A 14,000-nucleotide genomic window follows, 5' to 3' on the forward strand; every position below is an offset into this window, starting at 1 on the left:
TCACAGACTCCTCCCAACTGGGGTGGGGACATTTTTTGGGAAGGATGGTATAAGGCTTGTGGTCCCTCCAAGAGACCAGTTAGCACATCAGTGCCCTAGACATTAGAGCTGTCCTAGCATTGCAGGCTTTTCAAGGTGTTGTTCTAGGGACCATTGCAATTCAAACTGACAGCATGTGTGTAGACTGGTGTATCAATAACAAGGTGGAACTCAATCTTACTCCCTTTGTTGAGAAGCTGTGTGTGCGTGGCAGTGGACAGTCTCATCCAACAGAATTTAGTGGCAACACGCATACCAGGGAAATCCAGCATACAAGTGGAAAGACTCAGCAGGTCCATTCTGATACCTAGTTAGTGGTCTCAGTCAGTGGCAGAGGAAATTTTCCATAATCGAGGACAATCTTGCTGTGACCTCTTGGCTTGTCCTCACAACAACAGATGCAGCAGGTACTTTACCCTGATCCCCTTCGGGGGGGGTCTTCGAGAGATGCTCTAGTCCACTTCTGGCCCTTGGGTCTCCTTTACCCTTAACCCCAATACCCCTGATTGCAAAATTCTTACAGAAAGCCAGGTGATTGAAGAGCTTGGCTGTCCTTATTGCTTTCTTCTGGCCTTTGTAAGTTTGGTTCTCCTTCCTTTGGTGTAATTTTCTTTATCCTCCTTGGATACTGGACCCCAGTCCAGATCTCCTGTCAAATCCCTTGGGGGGATACGACATCCTAGTGTTCTAGCCATCAAATTAACCACATGGTTTCTCCAATTTAATTTATAACTAGACAGCTCAAGCTGTTCCCCAGTTCGTGATGTTCTTTTTGTCATCACAGTTTCCCCTCTAAGGCTTTACAAGAGCAAGAAGAAACCAAACACTGGAAGACTCACCACAGCACAAAATCCTGTAACAATCCTATAAAGATTCGAAAATCCAACTTGTAAAATTCAGAGTCTTTTATTGAAGGTACAGCACACAAAGAGATAAGCGCTTTCGCGTGTAGTAACACACGCTTCTTCAGATCTTTACAAGAGCAAATGGAAAAGATTTTCAATTTGGGCCTTGAGAAATGAGGTTGATCTCATTACTCCCCCTATTTCTACTGTATTAGAGTTTATAGCTTCTTTTTAAAGTGGGTGTAGTGTTTCCACAGTCAAAGTACAGTTGGCAGCCATATCAAACTTTCACTTGGGAGATTATGCTTCTTGCCTGTCTACTTCCAAATTATGTAAGGCACTTCTGAAGGGTACCTTCCTGCTCAGTTTCCCAGTGAAAGATCAGTCACTTCCTTGTGACTTACAGTAGTACCGCAAGGCCTAACTCAACCCTTTGAACCTTCAGCAAAATGCAACTTAAAATTCTGGTCCTGGAAGACAACCTTTGTAGTTACTTCCTCTAAAAGGATTTCCAAAATCCAGGTTGTTTCATCAAAAGCCTCTTGCATTGTTTTTCATAAACCATGAACCAACCTTTCCTACCAAAAGTGCCTTCTGAATCAAATATAAATCAAACCATTCACTTACCAGTCTACTTTACAAAATCTTCAAAAGAGAATACATTCTACATCTTTTGGATGTGCATAGACAGTTACGTTTCTACTTACACAGATATAAAGGATTCAGAAAAACAGACAAGCTGTTTGTCTCCTTTTCACTGAGTCAGCTGGGTTCTCCAATTTATAAAGTTAAATTGGCCTAATGGATTATTAATTGCATTTCCTGGATTTATTCTCAGCAAGGCCTCTCTGTCCCAAAACCTCATAAGGCCGATTTAACTACTTCCATGACCAGCTCATCTGCATTCTAGGCTAGAACTTCCATTGATGTTTGTGCAGCAGCCACATGGTCTAATGCTCATACCTTTGCTACTCGTTACAAATGGACTTAATTTCCCGAAACAAAGCTGCCTTTTGTTCAGCAGTTCTCCCTAATATCCTTCCACGAGGGCCGCCCAAATTTACATAGCTGGGGACTCTGTCCCATACGTTGAGGAAGAATGAAAAGGACAACATCCGATATTAGTTGTATACTCACCACCGCTAGGCATTTGTGTTGTCCATTTTCATTCTTCTCAACTCCCCTCCCTCGTTTCTCTTTCCTGCCATCTTCTAGAGTGGACCAGATGGATTTGTTTAACCTGTAGTTCCAGGTTTCAGCCCTGGTCTAATTTTCTTTTCTCTTCTGTAGAACAACACAGACACCAAAACCAAGAGGAAAATTTCAGTGCAGAGAGCAATGCTAGTATTTTCCTCTTCTGTTATACACTGAAATCTTTGTCAGCAAAGTTGCTCTGAAGTATTGGGGATGGACTAGGGCATTATGGTTAGAAGGAGAAGCTCAGTAGTTGGATCCAAAGTCTGTAGAATGCGGCAGCCAGATCCGAGGATCAGATCTGGAACTCATATGTTGAGGAAGAATGAAAATGGACAGCACAGATGCCTAGTTATGAGTACATAACTTTTATTTCTCTCTAATGCTTTGTGGCTCATGCTTCATCAATGCTTTTCAGCTGTTTCAATGTTGTAATGCTTGCACAATCCCCACTGTAATAGTCTTGCCACATTGTTGTGCCTTTCACTGTACAAGGCCCTCTGTCATTAGTGTATCATACCAAGCAATGAGTTGTGCAATTGTTTGCAGTTCTGATTTACAGAACCTGAATTTCTGTTCTCCCCCATGTTCAATGGACTTTGTAAACCAAAATTCACGTAGTCCACTATCATGAGCTGCCAATATTGACCTTTAATCTTTTGGTTTAAATTCACTTCCCTGTAGCCATTCCTTTATCAGATCCTGATCGACCTAAGGTTGTTCCAGGAGTTTATTGCTTTTCCACATTTTTTGCCTTCTCATCTGATCCTTCTTGTATTCTTTCTTTTGTTTTTTGGCAGATTCATTTGCTGCCTGATTTTGGTCTGCTTTTAGTTTGAATTCCATTCCCGCTGGGCACTGATTTGCTTTTCCTAAACTAAACAGGGAAGTCATCTTAGACTATTTCTCTGCACGTTTTAAAACATTTACTGTGTTTGGATCTTGTGACATTAGCAGATATGCAGTCTTAATGAGTGCAGATCTGTATATGTAATCAGTTTTGAGGAAACCCTTCAGTACTCTGATTTTTATACATCATTTGATAAGCATGAAGCTATTTTTTTTTTCCTGCCCAGCTGCTCCAATATATTTTGGGACCAATCACCCCACAACTGTAAGAATAGGAAGAGCATATTGCATTATAGTTTGAACTTGGTTGGTAGGTGTCAGTTCCTTTTTCGGAATTAATTTTAGTTTTCTAAAATATTCCTTACTAAGTTTTGTTCGTATTTGCTCATGTTTTTGTCAGTCCATCAATTCCCAGGGATTTATTCACTCCCTTTTGCTCAAGTTCCTTTATATCACATTTTTGTCCCAGACTGAAATGTTCTTGGTGCTGTACCTTTCCTGCTTTAAATGCTGCTTTTGCACATTTATCAAGACCAGATGACATTCTTGTATTATCTGAGAAAGTTGTAATCACTTGCAGTCGTGCTTTTGGCTTCCTATTTGATGAACTCTGCAGTTTTAAACACTCCTCAAAAGTCTTTACACTTTGTTTTCTGGGAGCCAGATTGTAACCGTGACCTAATCTAAGACGGCGTAAATGGGTTACGGGTAAGGCAAAAGAGCAGTGGTAACATTCAGCCTAGAATATTTCCCTTTGAATTTTTATCCCTGGGATAATAATTTGTCCTTTATCATGGCATAGCTGCAAAGCGGTTTGTCACTGTAATGTAATTGATAAATGTAGGGTGTACCTTGTACATATGTAAGCACTCCATTGTCCATGAATGTGAGATGCTATCAAATGCTTTTTTTGTAATCTGTCCAAGCCATACTTGGTTTCTTAGCATTTTTACAATTCTCCATCATGAATTTATTTAATAACAAGTTATCCTTTGTTCCATATTATTTTCCTTTTTTACCCTTTTGTTGCCACAATCGAGTTCCTTCAAAATCTCTACAAACTTTCAGCATCTGTTGCAGTATGTAGTTTATACTTTGCCTGAAGGCAAGTTATTGGTCTGTAGTTTTTAAGATGGCTTGCAGATTCATTCTTGAGGAGGAGTATCATTTTTCCTGCTGTTAATCAGGTTGCTGTCTGTTCGGGATGTACAGAGAAGTTGTTCTTAACTCGGGCCTAAATCTTTGTGTAAAGATGCTAACACTTCTTAGCCAGTAGTTAGGTGCTGCATTTGGGCCTGGGGTTTTCCAGTTAGGAGTTTTTCTTAATTTTGTTTTCAATTTCTCTGGCTGTTACTTCATCCCATTTCATGTCCTGTACATTTGAATTTCTCACTGTTTGTTATACTTCTGTCCATTCAGCATATTTATGTTCCACAGGGTCTTCATAGACATTTCTCCAAAATGTCTATTTTTTTCTTTGTTTAGTGGTGTTTCTGTTCCTTTTGTTTCCCAGTTTTGTATAAAACCATTTTGGGTCATCAACGAATTGCTTATTTTGCTGTTTTCCGTTATACTTGCCTGCATATCTTCTAAGTTTTTATGCCTGTGTTAATGTCTTTAGTTTATTATTTGCAGTAGTATAAGGTAGTATTCTATTACTTCACATTTTTATCATGTCCGTCTTTCTGATGTGTTCTCTCATCTGTAGTCTTCTAACAGTGACTCTTCTTGGCTTAACTGTTTTATAGTTTTCTCTATTCAATACTTCCATGATGGCATTTGATTTCTTCCTTTCCCTTATTGCACTGTGTTTTTGTAGTAAGACTTAATAATTTAGATGCACAGAAATATATCCTATGATGTCCTTCAAGAATGCAACTGCAGTCCTGACATATGGGTTGTCCTGCCTCAGGCAGCCCTTCGGTCGGCCAGATTCCAAAGTCTGGGTCCGGCGTTGGCCGATGTCGCCTCCTCCCTGACGTCAGAGTGGCTGGAGTACAAAGGCATCAGCCGACGCCATCTTCTTCAGTCTTTCTTGCCGCGCAGTGCCCGAAGCAGAAGCAGTTTCCAAGTGCCGGTCGGTCAGCTCCTGTGTTTTCAGTTACCGAAGTCATCTAAAAGGGAAGTACCCCATTGGGGAACATTTTTTCTTGCCTCAGCCGATGTCAGAACAAATTGAGAAAGTTAATAATTGTTTGTCTTGTGGTAAACAAATACCTCATAAGGACTTCCATTCTTACTGCCTCCCTTGCCTGGGCCCAGACCACGACGTCTAGGCCTGTGCTGCCTGTGTTTGCTTTAATAAGCTCACTCTCAGGCGCCGGGCAGAGTTTGCTGAAGACTTTTTTGGCGATTACAACATGCCGTCGGAACAACCGACAGCACAACCTACCAAAAAACGTAAGGAACGGGACCGACATCCTCTGCCCGCGTCTTCCACCGATATAACACCTAAGCCCTCCGCGAGTGCTTCGGTCCCTTTGGAAGCGGTAATTCAACCGCTCCAGACCGACGACACCGCGTTAACTCATCCCTCTGTCTCGGAGACTACACCGGTGCGGGTTGTTGATTTTCCTCCGGAAACCGAAGTTCTGGATCTACCCGACACCATTCCCGTGGACAAAGTTACCCCTGCACGTGGGGCAGCTAGGCCTCCTGTATCCATGTCAATCAAGGCCTTTGCATGTGCTAAGGCCGCCAGCCAGGCCAAGGTCCATCCTAAACCTACTTCTCAGGCCCCTTCTGACAGACAAATCATGTCTCTGGCTGCAGATCTAATCTCTCTTATCAGGGGGTCTCAGCCTCACCCAGACAGAGTTTCTCAGCCGCCTGCAGAAAAAAGGCCTAGAACTGAGCAGGCGGACAAACTCTCTTCAGATGAAGCCTCTGGGGATTCAGAGCATTCAGATACCCAAGAAGAATCCTTCCAGGCCTATGAGGACTCTGATGCTGAGGAATCTATTCCCTCTGCCTCTCCTCCAGAGGATTTTTCTTTCGGTGAAGTCCTCCACTCCATGAGGGAACATTTTAAGTGGCAGGGTCAGGAATTTTTTGATTCTAGGAAAAGGCTACATACCTTCCTTAAGTTACCCCAGCACAGACCTTTAGCTATCCCTCCTGTTTTGGATGTCCTGGATGATGTTTTCTCCGACTCCAGTGCTTCCCCTGATTCTCTCCCTTCTGCTCCTGTCAAGCCAGACAGATATTACAGGGTCCCTGACACTCACAAGCATCTCTTTAAGGCCCACTCTGTGGATCTAGAAACTATTTCACAGGGCCCCAAAGGAGTGGCTACCTCTTCAGCCAAAAATCCACTGCCAGCTGACAGGGAAGCAAGGTCCCTGGAGAGATGGGGTAAAAAAGTTTATACCTCTTCCACCCTTGCCATGAGGTCACTTAACTGCCTTTTTCATATGTTTCAGTACCAGGATTATTTACTGGGTGATTTTCAGAAAAAGATAGCCTCTCCTGAGCCTATAGATACAAAGGCATTGCAGGATTTGGTTCATAACCCAGCAGGTTAGTAATCATTTTCTACAGTGTGGTTATGATGCATTGGAGGCTTCATGTAGGGCAGCTATGACAGGGGCTGTTATCCGTAGACATGCTTGGTTGAAAGAACAGCCACTGCCAGATCATGTTAAAGCTCCTGGACGCACCTCTGGATAAACAGAAGCTTTTTGGTACTAATGCTCAGGATGTGTTGAAATGTATTGAGGAGAAGGCAAAATCAGTACAGACAGTAAAGGATTTCCTCCAAGTTCAGCCACCAAGGTTCAGCAGGAATTGGCCTTCAAAGAATTGGTCCTTTCCAGACTCTGACAAGTTTCAAAGGGGAAAGAACAGGCGTGCATGAGGTAGCGGGCAATACCGAGGCTCCTACAGGGGACGCCAATGGCAACCACAAAATCAGAGAAGTGGCACAGGTAGTTCACCTGCACCGCAGCGACAATCACAATGACTTACCTTTCACTCCGCCTACCAAGGCTCAAAGAGAAGCACCTCTAGGCGAAAAATTATCTCTATTCTCAAAAAACTGGCACATTATAACAAAGGACAATTGGATTCTGGACATAATAGACAGAGGTTACAGGTTCCACTTCCATACCTTACCAACAGGACAAGGCATGCCAAACCTGCCACAGAATCAAAGGGCAGAGGCACTCATAGAAGTCTCAAAGCTGTTACAAATAAAAGCAATAGAGAAGGTTCCTCCTCAGGAACAAGGCCAGGGATTTTATTCAAGACTGTTCCTTGTTCCAAGAAAAGAAAAACAATGGAGGCCTATATTGGACTTGTCCGTTCTAAATACTTTTCTCATGGTGCCAAAATTCAAGATGCTGACGTTACAGCAACTTCTTACCATGCTGGGCAAGGGGTCTTGGCTGGTTACTCTGGGCATCAAGGAGGCATACCTGCATGTCCCTATCAGACACAGTTGCAGAAGATACCTCAGATTTCCTGCAGGAACAGAGCACTATCAATTCTTAGCATTGCCATTTGGCTTATCTACTACGCCCAGAGTATTCAAGAAATGCTGGCATCAGTAGTGGCACATTGCAGACTCCAGGGGATTCAAATATACCCTTACCTGGACGACTGCCTAATACAAGCAGACAGCAAACAGACCTTGATAAAACACTTGGATTACGTCATTCAATTGCTGCAGGCCTTGGGATACATAGTCAACATTCAAAAATCAAAATTACTGCCATCCCAAGAGATTATTTTTCTAGGAGCAAAACTGGACACACAGCTACAAATGGCTTTCCTCACAGAGGAGCAACAAGAGCATTTAACAGCTTACTTCAAAGGCCTAGCAAAATTAACCCACCTGACCGCAAGGAAGACCTGCAGGCTTTGGGGTTCATGGCATCTTGCATTCTTCTGATCCCTCTGGCAAGACTACACATGAGAAAGCTGCAATGGTACCTAAAAAGCTTGTGGTCGCAACACAGCCACAACCTAGAAGACATAATACCACTTATACCATGCCTGCAAAGGGAATTTTTGTGGTGGGCTCAAGCAAGTCACTTAAACGAAGGCATGTTTTTCAACAAACCTCCAACAAGTCAAACTATTACAACAGACGCCTCAGACCATGGATGGGGGGGTGCACATGGATGGCAGATGCATTCAAGGGCAATGGACTCCCATGGAGATGCATCAGCGCATAAATCAAAAAGAGATGTTGGCAGTGATACATGCAATAGAAGCCTTTGGAAAATCTCTTCAGCAAGGTCATCTGCTAATAAGGACAGACAACACCACTGTCATGTGGTACATAAACAAGGGGGCACTCACTCCTACCCCCTCTGCAGACTAACAATGATTCTTTGGGAAAAGTCCCTGAAACTGAACATCTACTTGCAATCACAGTTTGTTCCGGGCAAGGACAATGTTCTGGCAGACAGGTTGAGCAGAAATTTCTTGGATCCACATGAATGGATGCTACACCCACACATTTTCTCACAAATAGCATCTGCATGGGGAAGACCAGACATAGACCTCTTTGCATCTCATCTCAATCATCACCTGGAAAGGTTCTGCACAAGGATACACCATCCTCTAGCCTGGAGAACGGATGCTCTTTCCTTCAGCTGGAATGCTCTAACAATTTATGCATTCCCTCCTCTACCTTTGCTCACCAAGGTGTTACTGAAGAACAAGGCAGAACAACCAAGAGGAATCTTGATAGCTCCAGACTGGCCAAGGCAACACTGGTATCCACTACTACTGAGCATAACTCACACCAAACCGTGGCCCTTGCCTCAATGGCCTCTGCTCCTGACTCAACACAGTTACAAGACTGTTCATCAGAACCTGCAAACCTTAAAGCTGACAGCTTGGAGAGTTCCATGACTCAGACCCATGACTCCCTCTCCGAAAAAGTTCAGGAAATTTTGCTGGAGGCACGCAGACCTTCCACCAGAAAAACCTATTCGGCCAAATGGAAGAGATTCGCCATCTGGAATGTCAACAAGGGCCAGGATGCATCACTGATGAACATACCTCGGATATTAGAATACTTGGCAGAAATGTTTCACAGTGGCCTCTCATACTCTTCCATCAAAATCCACGCTTCAGCTATCTCAGCACATTACAACTGTGATCCACTTGTGTTTTCGCATCGCTTGCTAAGACAGCTTCTAAGGGGCATAAAGAATATCAAACCTCCAAGGAAGCTACCAATTCCTGCATGGGACCTCAATTACGTCTTGGAAAAATTTACTCTTCCTCCTTTTGAACCAGCAGCAACTTCAGAAATGCAATTTCTCTCTTGGAAAACGGTTTTCCTGTTGGCAGTCACCTCAGCAAGAAGAGTCTCGGAGATACAGGCCCTCATGGCAGTTCCTCCTTTTCTCATCTTTCATCAGGACAGAGTTTCCCTTAGGTCCAATCCTTCATTCATGCCTAAGGTAATATCCAGAGTGTCTCTAAACCAAGCAATTCACCTGCCTACTTTCTTTCCTAACCCTCAAAATAAAGGGGAAAAGCTGCTGCATACTTTAGACATTCACAGACAACTTCGCTACTACTTAGACAGAACAAAGTCCACCAGGAGGTCTGACCAACTGTTTGTAGCCTATGCTGCTGGAGTGCAAGGAAAAGCAGTCACCAAACAAACTATCCCAAAATGGATTGGACACTGCATCAGATTCTGTTATTATTTTCATGGAAAAAGTGTGCCAGCTAATATTAGACCACACTCCACCAGAGCTACGGCCACATCCACAGCCTTTCTAAGAGGAGTGGCTACAAAAGATATTCCAGAGGCTGCTACATGGAGCTCCGTGCATACATTTACCAAACACTACAACCTGCCATTATACTCCAGATCATGAGCAGGCTTTGCTTCTGCAGTCCTGCAGGGCCTTCTAGCTACACCATCTCTTGCTTAGTCCTACCACCCCCAGCTTGGCTATGGTATTCAACCCATATGTCAGGACTGCAGTTGCATTCTTGAAGGACGTAGTACAGTTTTGTACCTACCATAAATGTAGATGTCCGATAGATATGCAACTGCAGTCAGGTTTTTCCTCCCTCCTACCCCTCTGTTTTTTCCCTTTTGGGTCCTTTCTCCCCTTACCTATCAGCTGGGGATATATATATTATGGTGTATCTGTTTATTACTGTTGTGCATGTCTGGTTTTATCTGTTTATCCATTCACAAAATTTAGCCTTCCTTGGAGGGCACATGTCATCTGGGGCAAGAAACACTGAAGAAGATGGCGTCGGCTGATGCCTTTGTACTCCAGCCGCTCTGACGTCGGGGAGGAGGCGACCTCGGCTGACGCCGGACCCAGACTTTGGAATCTGGCCGACCGAAGGGCTGCCTGAGGCAGGACAACCCATATGTCAGGACTGCAGTTGCATATCTATCGGACATCTACATTTATGGTAGGTACAAAACTGTACTTTATATCACATGTATTTTTTTAATAGTCTTGATTACTGTGTTCTGTTTTGTCAGACTTCTGACATGTTGGGTTTTATTTACTTTCTGTAATTTATTTCTTAATCAATCTTAATTTGTCTATCTATGTGTAATAATTCAAACAACTCTTCCCTTAGATCATTTTTGTAAACTGAGGTCACATTCTTTGAATTCTATGGAAGGTTTACAGCTGCATCCTGTGTCATCCATTGCTCTTTGATATGGAAACAGCCTATCACTCCACAACATTGACTGTCTGTTGCCACTGTTTCTTGCTCCTTCACTTGCTGTGCAACTCCAACTGAACTTTTGTACTAGTTTCCTACTTGAAGGCTCCAGAGAATCTTCATAGCTGAAGTGATCACATGCTTCCTATTCCACCTGTTCCTCCTTAATTTGAGGACTCCATTGTGCCATGATGCTGTGACTTGGCTTGCGTTAGATTTTCTGTACTAGATCCTTCACTTTGTAGCCATTCCATAACCTAAGCTTCTGTTTGTTCAACTTCTACTTCAACTTCTAACCCCGACTAAATCTTCTCCTGTTCACTTATCTCACCCCACATCATTTAGTAACTTCCTTCTATGTATCAATAAACTATATTATTGCATATAGCATATTTGTATATATGTATATTGTACCTTCTCAATCACTGAGTATTCTAATTTGTACTACCTGTATAAAAAAAAAAAAAAAAAAAAATTTTTTTTGCTATAATTTTGTTCTTTCAATATCTGTATAACTTTTAACTTTGTATTAACTCTGTATGATTTCTTGGAGCTTTTCTCCCTGCGCCTCTACTGAAAATGGACATGTCTCCAGCTAGACTAGCCCGGTCAACAAATGTAAAATAAATAAATAAAATAAATACTTCACTAATCTGTTCTACATTCCCCTTTTGTGATCTCATTTTTTGTATTGTAAAATGTTTCATATTTGGTTGCCTTTGCCTGTATTTCTCTTCAAATATCTTTGGAACTGCCTTTTCTATTGATTTGTTTGGCTTTCTCCCTTGTATAAATATTGCACCATATCAGATGCATTTTTCTTATGTCCATGTTTCTTTTTTAAACCTTTGAAAAATCAGTAGGTTGTATTCATTGTATTTTTCACACTTACTCTTTTTGTCACTTTTTCCAAGTAGCGCAAAGATGTTCTTCATGTTTCACTGTTGCAGTCATCACACTTGGGTTATCTGACTGCAGGTAGCCCTCAGTCGGCCCGAATACCAGAGGCTTAGTATTTCTGTGTTGGTTTTCTATCGCTCCAGGTCTGATGTCAGATCGTCAGGGGTATAAAAACAGGCAGCTGATGCCACTACGTCAATCTTTCTTGCCGAGGAAGCAGAAGCAGTTAGCATGAGTACTGTTCGGCCACTACCTGAGTTTTCATTATCTAATTGAATTATCCTGAAGTCTTCTAAAGCTAAGTACCCCGTTGGGGAATATTTTTTCTTGCTCTAACTGATGTCAGAAAAAGTTAACAATTGTCTTGCCTGTAGAAAGCAAATACCACACCGAGATTTTCATTCTTACTGCGTCACCTGTTTAGGCCCAGACCACAACGTCCCTTGCTGTTTGTTTTGTGCCTTGTTCAACGCCCGAACTATTCGTCATCAGGCCCTTAGTGTCGCTAAATACTTCCGTTCTCTATCTCGGTAAGCCATCTGACTACAGATCTTCTAAAAAAAATGTAAGGATAAAGACAGACAGACCGCACAGGTCCAAAACTGCTGATGCTTCCGTTAAGCTAGATGCCAGTTCGCTGGTACTCAATGAGGCGCTTTTGCAGTCCCTGATGCCCGCTTCAGTGGATTCGCAGGCCTCTATCGAGACATGTTTGGAGTCCGGTATGCTGCGAGATTCTTCTTTGACTACAGAACCTGCGGATGTCTCTACCTTGGATGGGTCTGGAGCCGCTGAGCAGGCACCTGCTTCTGAGGAAGTTCTTCGCACTATCGATATTCGACACAAACCGATGACTTTCACGACTTCAGTTGTCTAAAACTAACAAGTTTCTTAGGCCAAGAATGCGCGCTACGCCTAAAAAAAGACGACCCAAACTCATGCACCTGTTTCCTTGCCACAACATCAAATGCTTAAAATGGTAGAAGACCTTATGTTGATTAGGGGAAGTCAGCCTTCCCCTGCTAAGAGAGAGACCTGACCCCAGCAGCTTTAACAGACCCAAGAGTCTAAAGAGACTGAGGTATCTGAATATGAAGGCATGCCTTTATCTGTTTATGAGGATTCAGATGCAGAGGAATCTATTCCCTGTGCTTTTCTTCCAGAGGATTTGTTTTTAGTGAAACCTTACATACTTTGCGAGCATTTTCACTGGGAATGCCAAGACTATCCTCAGCCCAAAAAGAGACTCAGAGAATTTCTAGACTTGCCACAACATAGCCCTTTAGCAATACCCCCAGTCCTGGAGGTTGTGGATGATGTCTTTAAGGAAAACAGTTTAACTCCTGATACTTTACCCCCTGCTCCAAGGAAACCAGACAGGTACTACAGAGTTCCTGACTCTCACAAATTTCTTTTCAAAAATCCTACTGCTGACCCAGAGGTCATCTCCCAGGGGCTTAAAGGTATCAAAGTAACTACAGCTAGGAATCCCATTCCTTCGGACAGGGATTCCAGAGCTTTAGACAGATTGGGTAAGAAAGTATACACCTCTGCAACTGCCGCCATTAGGGCTTTGAATTGCCAGTTTCACATCCTAAAGTACCAACAACATATTATGGAACTTATTGAGCAAAAAATAGCTACCTTTACGGACTGTGCAGAAAATAATTACAAGAGCTTATGCATTCTGCAAGCCAAGTCAGCAAGCATACATTGCAGTGTGGCTTTGATCCTCTGGAAGCATCTTGCAGAGCAGCAGTCACTGGTTCTGTACGGAGAAGGCATGCTTGGCTTAAGGGGCAGACCTTGCCAGACCATGTCAAATCAAAATTATTAGACGCTCCTTTGAATAAGGACAACCTGTTCGGCACCAAAACAGAAGCGGTTCTTAAAAAGATGGAAGAAAAAGCTAAATCTGTGCAGATACTCAAAGATTTCTTGCAAGTACAGCCTCCTAGATTCAGTAGGCATTGCCCCACGAAACATTGGTCCTTTCCAGCCCCCTCGAGGCCATCTCAAACTAGACCTAGGAGAAACAGATCCCCCAGACTAGTCTCTGGGTATGTAGAGATCTAAGCAATGGAGTGCCTCCACTTCAAAAACAGGGTGTGCTAAGCCCCACCCCCTTACGGGAAGAATTCCCAATGACATCTCAACTCCACTCCCCACTTCTGCCCAACTGCTTGTGCCCCTAGGAGGAAAACTTGGCCATCATGCAAAAAACTGGACTTCCATCACCAAGGACCGATGGGTCCTCAACATTGTATCCTAGGGGTGCAAACTTTACCTACACTCACTGCCAACCCCAAAAGGTTTCCTAGACCTTCCTCCAAACCAGTGGGCAGAGGCACAGAGCCAAGTTCAATCCCTGCTCTCTCTAAGGGCAATTCAACCATTTCCTGCAGAACAGATAAGTCAAGGGTTCTATTCCAGACTTTTCCTGGTACCCAGAAAAGAGAGCACTTGGCACCCAATCCTAGATCTTTCCATTCTGAACACCTTCCTGGT

At 43.1% G+C, this 14,000-nt stretch overlaps 1 protein-coding gene across 2 annotated transcripts in view; it reads left to right on the forward strand.

Moving 5' to 3' along the window:
* The window catches only part of TTC17 (tetratricopeptide repeat domain 17), a 3,338,929-nt gene that overhangs the window by 1,017,158 nt on the left and 2,307,771 nt on the right, over positions 1-14,000 (forward strand). The gene's annotated exons all lie outside the window — the stretch shown is intronic.

This window comes from Protopterus annectens, chromosome 9.part0, assembly GCF_019279795.1.
Source record: "Protopterus annectens isolate FY-2018-M chromosome 9.part0, PAN1.0, whole genome shotgun sequence".
NCBI classification, from domain to species: domain Eukaryota; kingdom Metazoa; phylum Chordata; order Ceratodontiformes; family Protopteridae; genus Protopterus; species Protopterus annectens.